The following is an 8,907-nucleotide window of genomic DNA, read 5'->3' as shown; positions in this document are numbered from 1 at the left end:
AATGAGTCTCCATATACCTCAAGAAATTTTACATTTGATTCAATAGCTGCTTTAATTCCCATAACACATGCTTCATATTCTGCAATATTGTTTGTACAATCAAAACACAACCTAGCCGTAAATGGAGTGAACTGGTTCTCTGGAGAAATCAAAATGGCTCCAATTCCATGCCCTAACGCATTAGAGGCACCATCAAACACCAACCTCCATTTTTCTTTATCAGATGATTCAATCTCTTCAACTAAAGTCATTATATCTTCATCGGGGAATTCACACTGCATTGATTGATAATCTTCTACCGATTGTTGGGCTAAGTACTCTGCTAGTGCGCTTCCTTTAATAGATTTTTGTGTAACGTATACCAAATCGTATTCTGATAACAACATCTGCCAACGGGCGATCCTTCCAGTAAGAGCAATTTCTCAAAGATGTACTTAATTGGGTCCATTTTAGACCCCAACCAAGTTGTATGACATAACATGTATTGCCTCAACCGACGAGCAGCCCATGCCAATGCGCAACATGTTCGTTAAAGCAGTGAATATCTTGTTTCACAATTGGTGAACTTTTTGCTCAAATAATAAATAGCATGTTCTTTCCTACCAGATTCATCATGCTGCCCCAGTATGCAGCCCATTGACTCGTCAAGTACTGTTAAGTACATAACAAGTGGTTTCCCAGGAACATGAGGCACTATGATGAGAGGTTTTGATAAGTACTGCTTAATCTTTTCGAAAGCTTTTTGACAATTCTCATTCCATTCAACCTTTTGGTCTTTGCGAAACAATTTGAAAATCGGTTCGCATGTAGCGGTGAGATGCGATATAAACCTCGCAATGTAGTTCAATCTACCCAAAAAGCCACAAACTTCTTTTTCTGTGCGTGGAGCCGACATTTCTTGTATTGCTCTTACTTTGTCTGGGTCCACCTCTATCCCTTTTTGACTAACGATAAACCCAAGTAACTTGCCTGATCTTACACCAAATGCGCAATTAGCAGGGTTTAAACGGAGTCTGAACTTCCTTAGTCGCTCAAATAACTTTTGAAGGTTAACAACATGGTCTTCTTCAGTTCGAGATTTTGCGATCATATCATCCACGTAAACCTCTATTTCCTTATGCATCATGTCATGAAACAAGGTTACCATTGCTCTTTGATAGGTTGCCCCGGCATTCTTCAATCCAAATGGCATCACTTTATAGCAGAAAGTCCCCCATTGTGTGATGAACGTAGTTTTTTCCATATCTTCGGGAGCCATCTTGATTTGATTGTACCCTGAGAAACCATCCATGAAGGAGAAAAGAGAGTATTGAGCAGTGCTATCCACTAGGACATCAATATGAGGTAGAGGAAAATCATCTTTAGGACTAGCTTTATTTAAATCCCGATAATCAACGCACATTCGAACCTTTCCATCTTTCTTTGGAACTGGTACAATATTAGCCACCCATTGAGCATATTTTGCTACTGCTAAGAAACCAACATCAAATTGCTTCTTGACCTCTTCTCTAATTTTAAGTGACATATTAGATCTCATCCTTCTCAACTTATGTTTAATGGAGTGTATTCAGGCTTGAGTGGTAGCTTGTGTTCAACTATGTTAGTATCTAACCCGGGAATATCCTGATATGACCATGCAAAGACATCCACATAATCAATTAAAAGTTTAACCAACTTTTCTCGCTCACTTTCTTTCATAGACATACCAACTTTAACTTCTTTTTTATCATGCCCAGTCCCTAAATTGATCGCCTCAACAGGTTCTTGATAGGGTTGGATTATCTTAGCTTCCCGTTCAATTAAGCTTTCTAGTTCTGGGGGAAGCTCACAATCGTCTTCACAATCCTCATCGGCATGATTAATCAGACGTTCAAAGTTACAAGAAATGGTTCTAGCGCTGTTATTTTCAACATATTCATTTTCGACTCTGCATTGTTTAAGTTAAGATGAAAAAGGAAAAAAAAAAAAAGAAGAGAAAATATGAATAAGGATTGCCAAAAGAAAGAGAAAAGAGAAAAGAGAAAAAACAAAACCAGTTGGAGAATTCAAAAATTCATTTATTGATAATAAGTACGGAATTGAAATACATATGCCCTAACTAGTTATCCTTATAGCCTTGGGCAGAGCAAAAGGAGTTAAAAATACATAATTACTTTGAACACGAATTAACAAACACGGGAAACTCGATGATCTTCCAATTGTTGAGATTGGTGTTTGGAGGACAAGGGTACACTAGCTTGAGGGTATCATCATCACCATGATCCTCTTCTGCAACAGCCACCTGATCAGCATATATTATTCCAGCGCTTTGAAAATTTTGGCGAATGTCACAAATAGGAATCTTCTGTGAATTCGGTATCCAGTTTTCCCAATGAGTCACCTTGTTTTCTCTTTTTTCCTTCGCAGCATTTTCTTCATCAGCTTGAGTAGGTACATATCCTAACCCGTACCTATTGTTCTTTTCTAGTATTTCTATCAACTTCCCCAAATTGAGAAAACTCCTCCTTCTAACATGGATTTGGTAGACTTCAATGATGTGGTAGATTGTTTTGGTTCTTTTAAACGATATCCTTCACCCATGAAGACAATATTGGCAATTTCTAATGCTTGAAAAGAAGTCTCTATGGCTTCCTCCATGTCTTCAATGTAGCCTGTAGAAGATAAATGACTTACTATCATATATTCTTCCCCAGATATTATTACCAGTTTATTGTTCACTATAAATTTTAGCTTTTGATGGAGGGTGGATGTCACTGCTCCAGCAGCATGAATCCATGGTCTCCCTAAAAGACAATTGTACGCCGGTTTAATATCAATCACTTGGAAAGTTATCTCAAAGATATGGGGTCCGATGTGAATTGGCAGGTCAATCTCACCAACAACTTGTCTTCTAGATCCATCAAACGCTTTCACCACCAAAGCACTAGGCTTCAAACAGGCTCCCTCAACAAATAGTTTTGATAGTGTTGATTTAGGCATGACATTTAATGATGAACCATTATCTACTAGCACTCGTGCAAGAATATGATCGTGACACCTCACAGAGATGTGTAGTGCTTTATTATGCTCTGTCCCTTCAGCTGGTAATTCATTATCACTAAAACTCAGGCAACTACTAGCAGTGATGTTACCGACAACTCCATCAAACTGATCGACAGTGATATCGTGAGTAACATGGGCTTCGTTTAGAACTTTCATCAGTGCCCTTCTATGTGCTTCAGAATTCAATAACAAGGAGAGAACTGATATCTTGGAAGGGGTCTGATTTAGCTGATCCACCACCTTATATTCACTTTGCTTGACAAACTTCAAAAATTCACTAGCTTCTTCTTCAGACACCGTCTTTTTACTGATCTCTTGTCCTTTTATGGCATGATACATATCTTCTTTTCCCTTTTCTCCATGAACCTCCTTTTTCCTAAGTTGTTCAGGAGTGTATACTCAACCACTCCGAGTCATTCCACCAATCCCTGATATGTTAGTGACATCAGTTCCTTTAGGTTCAAAGCCATCACTTGGTAGATGATTGGCCAAATGGGATGTGATTTCGTATTTCCACTGTACCGCCTTGGTATTTCCGTAAGGAAAAGGGGTTGGTGCTCGGACAATTATTGCATTTGGCCTGCTAGGAGTTGGCTTAATATTCTCCTTTTTGTAAAGAATTTCCAATGGTTTTGGGAAAGATATATTATTTCCCACACACGACTCCATGGTGAACACATGACCATCTATTGCATATTGGTCTATCCCATCTTCAATAACATTGATAGAGGCATCCCTATGGCCCAGAAAGGGATTACTCCCTATGTTGGGACCATCCTCTTTGAAGGTAAGCCATTTTGCATTAATCAATTCCTGCACTTTAGATTTTAAGGCTTGGCAATCTTCGATGGAATGCCCCACGACTCCTGCATGGTATTCGCATTTGGCATTTGGATTGTACCATTTTGGAAATGGTGGTTCAAGAGGTTTCATTGGTCTTGGGACTACCATTGAACTTTGAAGTAAGTGAGGCAACAATTGGTTGTACGTGACGGGAATTGGGTCAAAACGAGTTATCCTTTTTTCTCGATTAACAAGTGGTCTGTAGTGATTCAAAATTGGATTTTGGTTCCATAGATTTTGTTGGGAAAATCCGGTAGGTGGTGGTTGATAAAAAGGTGGTCTTGAAGAGTGATATTGAGGGTGTGAGGCTTGTGTGGTTGCGACCACATATGGATAAGGAATGTAAGGAGTTTGTGGTATCAGGGGCTGGAAATTTGGGGGTCGATGAGAATTAATGGGTGGAAAATAGGAGACTTTGAGGTTTACCATTACAGCGTTAGCGTCCCCTTCTTTCTTTTTTGTGAATGTCGTATAGGGTCTTTTTATGCCAGTTGTTGCACATACGATCTTTCCACTCCTCATCCCACTTTCTATCCATTCTCCTATCATGACCATATCAGAAAAGTTTGATGATATACTCCCAATCATCTTATCATAAAAAGGCGACTGAAGAGTATCCATAAACATACCAACCATTTCTCTTTCAGATAAGGGAGGTTCCACTTGTGATGCCATTTCCCTCCACCGCTGTGCATACTCTTTGAGAGATTCATTATCCTTTTTCGATGAATTTTGCAGTTGCATCCTATCAGGGGCCATGTCAATGTTGTACCTGTATTGTTTCAAAAAGGCATCGGCCAGGTCTTTCCATGAACGAATTCGATTTCGCTCGAGATGCATATACCAGCTTAACGATGCTCCACTCAAATTGTCTTGGAAAAAGTGAATGAGCAGCTTGTCGTTATGAGCATGAGAAGCCATTTTTCTGCAATACATAGTTAGATGATTTTTAGGACATGTGTTGCCCTTGTATTTTTCAAAGTCAGGAACCTTGAATTTGGGAGGGATAGTCACATCAGGAACCAAACACATATCGAAAGCTTCAAGGCCATAAACATTATACCCCTCAATTGCTTTTATTCGCTCTTCCAAGACATGGAATTTTTCCTTTGATTGTGTATCATCCCCAATGTGAGGTTGATGCCAATTCCCATTAGCATCGAAGTGGGGTACTTGGGGTGCAATATATGGAATATTTTCTGATGGTAGAGCATTTTGGGGTGGCACGTAGCCCAAAGAAGATGGGATGTGTGATTGGTTTTGGTTTTGGGGGTTGATAGTTGAGTGGTTTGGGTTGTTGTCCATGGGGTTGACGACTAAAGGTGGAGTATAACCGGGTGGAAGACCATACATAGGAAATTGCATAGTTGTTGTATGAGGTTGATGGGTGGGTAGTCGGGGTAAAGCTTGGTGGGTGAGAAGGAGTGGTTTGGTGTTCTTCATTTGCGGCCGAATGATTCTTATCTGTATTCCCCTTCGTTGACAAAGTCTGTATAGCTTCTAAGATTTGATTAACCTTGTCCTTCAATTGGTTGACATCCATTTTCATCACCTCTTGATTTTGCTCAAGTTCTTCCATGATCTTCGAGTTTGCACGAGTCCGATAAGGGTGTCGGGGAAACAGCTCTATTGATTTTTTATGTGTTTTTTTTAATAAATAAATAAAAAATCATGAGTATGTATTAAACATGAATGGAATGAAAATGCAATTATTATCTTTCTTTTTTTTACATTTGGATGTTGGCGAATCATAAGTCTTGCACGAATTATTAATAAAATAAGAATATGGGAATCGATAAACAAAACAGCAAATTCTTCATTGATGAGAAAAAAAAATACATTGCATTAAAATTAAAAAAAAAAACTACATCGACTATGGTATTTCAATCATCTTTTTCAAGAGGACAACCAATCTTCTCCTCCAATTCTTCTACTAAATGTTTGCAATATTCGACGAACTTGTAGACTTTGATTGGAGTGTTGAGTGAATGCATTACTGCATCAATCTCTCTTAGATGTTTTGGAATTTTTATGATTGCCTGATTAGCTAGCATTGCCAATTTTGAAAAGCAATATTTCCAATGCTTGCCTTTATCGTCCAACTCTTTATAAATCTCTTGGTTCTTCAATTTCCCAAGCAACACCATGAAACGCTCCTCCCAGTATATGGTTTCATCCTTCAAGTCATTATAGATCTTTTCTTAATAATCGATGTAATTCTTCAACTCACTAGAAGCTTCCATTTCTGCTTTTAGTGCATCTTGGTGTTTTGAGAGTAATTCTTCGATTTCTTCCTTCTGTTGCCTCTCATTCCTTACTTGACTCTCATATTTCTCTACCATTTCTTTCAGTTGTTTCTTTAAATCTTCATACTCCCTTTTTATGTTCTTATCAGAGCTTGCTGATTTTGTCTACAACTGCTTTCACATATAGGCTTCTTCAGTAGTTGCATTCCATTCTTTTTTTCACACATCTAACTCTTCATTTGCGCCTCTCAAACAATCTTGTATGTCAAGTTTATTTCCTTTTTCAATTTTCAACCTCTTGTTGCTTCTTTCGATAAACTGACTTTTACATGTGTTTTCTGATCGTAAGTTCTCATTCTCTTGGGTGACTTTTTCTAACTTCGCTTGCAGCTCTTTTTTCTCCTCTTCAGATTTTAGCAATGATGCTTTGAGTTCTTGTATCTCTTCATTTGAAACAAGAATAGGTTCAGGCATTTCCTGATCATTTGAGGGTGTAATGTGGAAAGACAGCTTGATTTCTTAGACTCTATTTTTTACCCATTGTTGATAGGGTTCTTTTGTGCTGCAACTTCTGCATCCAAGTGCTTTTCCTTTTTTGATGATCATTTCCTAAGCTCGGCTTATCCTTCGCAACATCGGTGGGTCTACTATACCCGTATTGTGCAAAATAAAAGCTTCCAATGACTTATCATCTGGTTTTTCCAATATAGGGTAGCCAAGCTGTCTCAAAGCTACCGTCGGATTGTAATTAATACATCCTTTGGTTCCCATGAGTGGCACATTTTGGAAATCTCCGCATTGACATATTACTTCCCCCCACCCCTTGTTCTCTATGATACCATGAAATTGTGTCTCCAGTAAGGCTAGCTATACTTTGAGCCCATTCACGATTATCTTTAATTCCAATATGATACCCTTTCTTGAACATATGAGACATAAATCAGATATACAACACTGGAGCACAACACAAAATTGTTCCCCCTTTCTTCTCATGTCGCATATGCAGAGAGTAGTATACATCAGCAAGAATCGCGGGAACTGGGTTTTGCTTATGTTCGTTAAAATATAAGAAGACATTGATAGCAGCAAAATCAACAAAATTATCAAAGTTTGGGAATAAAACAATACCATAGATAATTAGAGCCAAAACATCTATAAAAGCACTCCATTCTTTTTTAATGGCTAAATCGTGGCACTTTGGCTCTAGATATTTTCTTGAAAAACCATGAATGACTCTTTTTTCTTCTTTTGTACTTGCCAACTCTCTTATGTCGATTTTCAACACTTTAGAAATTGCATCCAAACTTGGTGGTTGCCCAGTATATCGATAAGAATTTCCTTTCTCTAGGGAATAACCCAATATTCGCTCAAATTCCTCTAATGTCGGGGTCAACTGAAAGTCTTGAAAGGTGAAACATCTTAAGAGAGGGTCGTAGTACTGAGCCAACGCCGTGAGTGTCCCTATTTGCACATTTACTACCAAGAGATTTAGGATCTTCCCATATTTGCAAAAGAAACCCTCACGTTGTATAGTTTTCATTTGATTGCTAATGTCTCTTAAACTTTTGAAATCAGGTTGTTTGAACTTTATAAAGTAAATTTTTTTTCTTTTCCAATCCCATTGTCCACTTTAATTTAACACGTGACTAAGGTTCTTATGATTCCCCGACAATCCTGAAAATTGATGCAAAATGCCAGTTCATTTTTCCAAAAGAAACAATGTCATGTCATGAGATATGAATGCAATAATGTAGAATGCCTGTAGTGAATATATAACATTTTGAATGAATGTATGATGTGTTTTTTGCTTATATGGATATTCTTATAATGAAAAGGGTATTTTGGCTTATGTAGTGAAACTCTCACAATGGTGGCTCTATAGTTCTAAACACGGTCCCTAGAGCCAATAATCTCATTTTGGAATATTGTCAACAACAATAGGTAAACTATTTGTAGTGACAATACCCTCAACAAGATCAAACTCTAGGTGAGATATTCATGTTAACCAAACAGGATGTACAGCCAGAAGGCTATCACTACACAACCTCAAAATTAAACTTAAGTTTTGTTCAAACCCGGGTGTAAGGTTCCACTCATAAGTGTGTGTCTTAATAAAAGTGTAGGGTGTAGAATAAGTATGATTTAATAACTCAATAACGATACTAAAACATATAATAAAAATAAATAACTAAATAAATAAATAAATAATAAATAGAAAATGATCTATAAGTTTAAAAATGAATAAATAAATAATAATGTCAACTAACACTTATTAAGAAATAATAAACACATAAAATAAAATAAAAAATGAAAAAACAGACAAATATAGAAAAAGTTAAAAATTATGCACAATTAATTTGTTAGGCTTGACTCTCTAAATGTCCCCAGTAGAGTCGCCAGCTGTCGCGGCCTAAAATTTCGAGTGTTTCTCGAATTCAATGGAGTCAACACCAAAATTTATTTTAAAATAAGAAAAATATTGGGAAACCCTTAAAATAGTAAAAATAAAAAAAAAATGTGGTCTTTGAAACCAAATTTTGAGTTCGGGAGTCGATTATGCGTAGGGAAGGTACTAGCACCCTACGACATCCGTTAAAATACGGTTACCTATAATTAATTGTGCAAAATTAATATTAACTTAAGTATATTTATTTTTCTTTATTATTAAATATGAATAACAATTATTACTATATTTAAAATATGATTTTGAAATAAATATGTACTTAACAAATAAAGGACAAAAAAAGAAATTTTTATTTATGTGCTTGACAAGAAT

At 36.9% G+C, this 8,907-nt stretch overlaps 1 pseudogene; it reads right to left on the bottom strand.

Moving 5' to 3' along the window:
- The window catches only part of LOC140920680 (uncharacterized), a 7,772-nt pseudogene extending 1,740 nt beyond the window's left edge, over positions 1–6,032 (bottom strand).
- Positions 6,033–8,907: the final 2,875 nt, after the last annotated feature.

This window comes from Cicer arietinum, chromosome 6 (assembly GCF_000331145.2).
Source record: "Cicer arietinum cultivar CDC Frontier isolate Library 1 chromosome 6, Cicar.CDCFrontier_v2.0, whole genome shotgun sequence".
NCBI lineage: Eukaryota > Viridiplantae > Streptophyta > Magnoliopsida > Fabales > Fabaceae > Cicer > Cicer arietinum.
The sequence above is the reverse complement of the archived record's forward strand: the minus strand, read 5'-3'. Positions and strand labels throughout refer to the sequence as shown.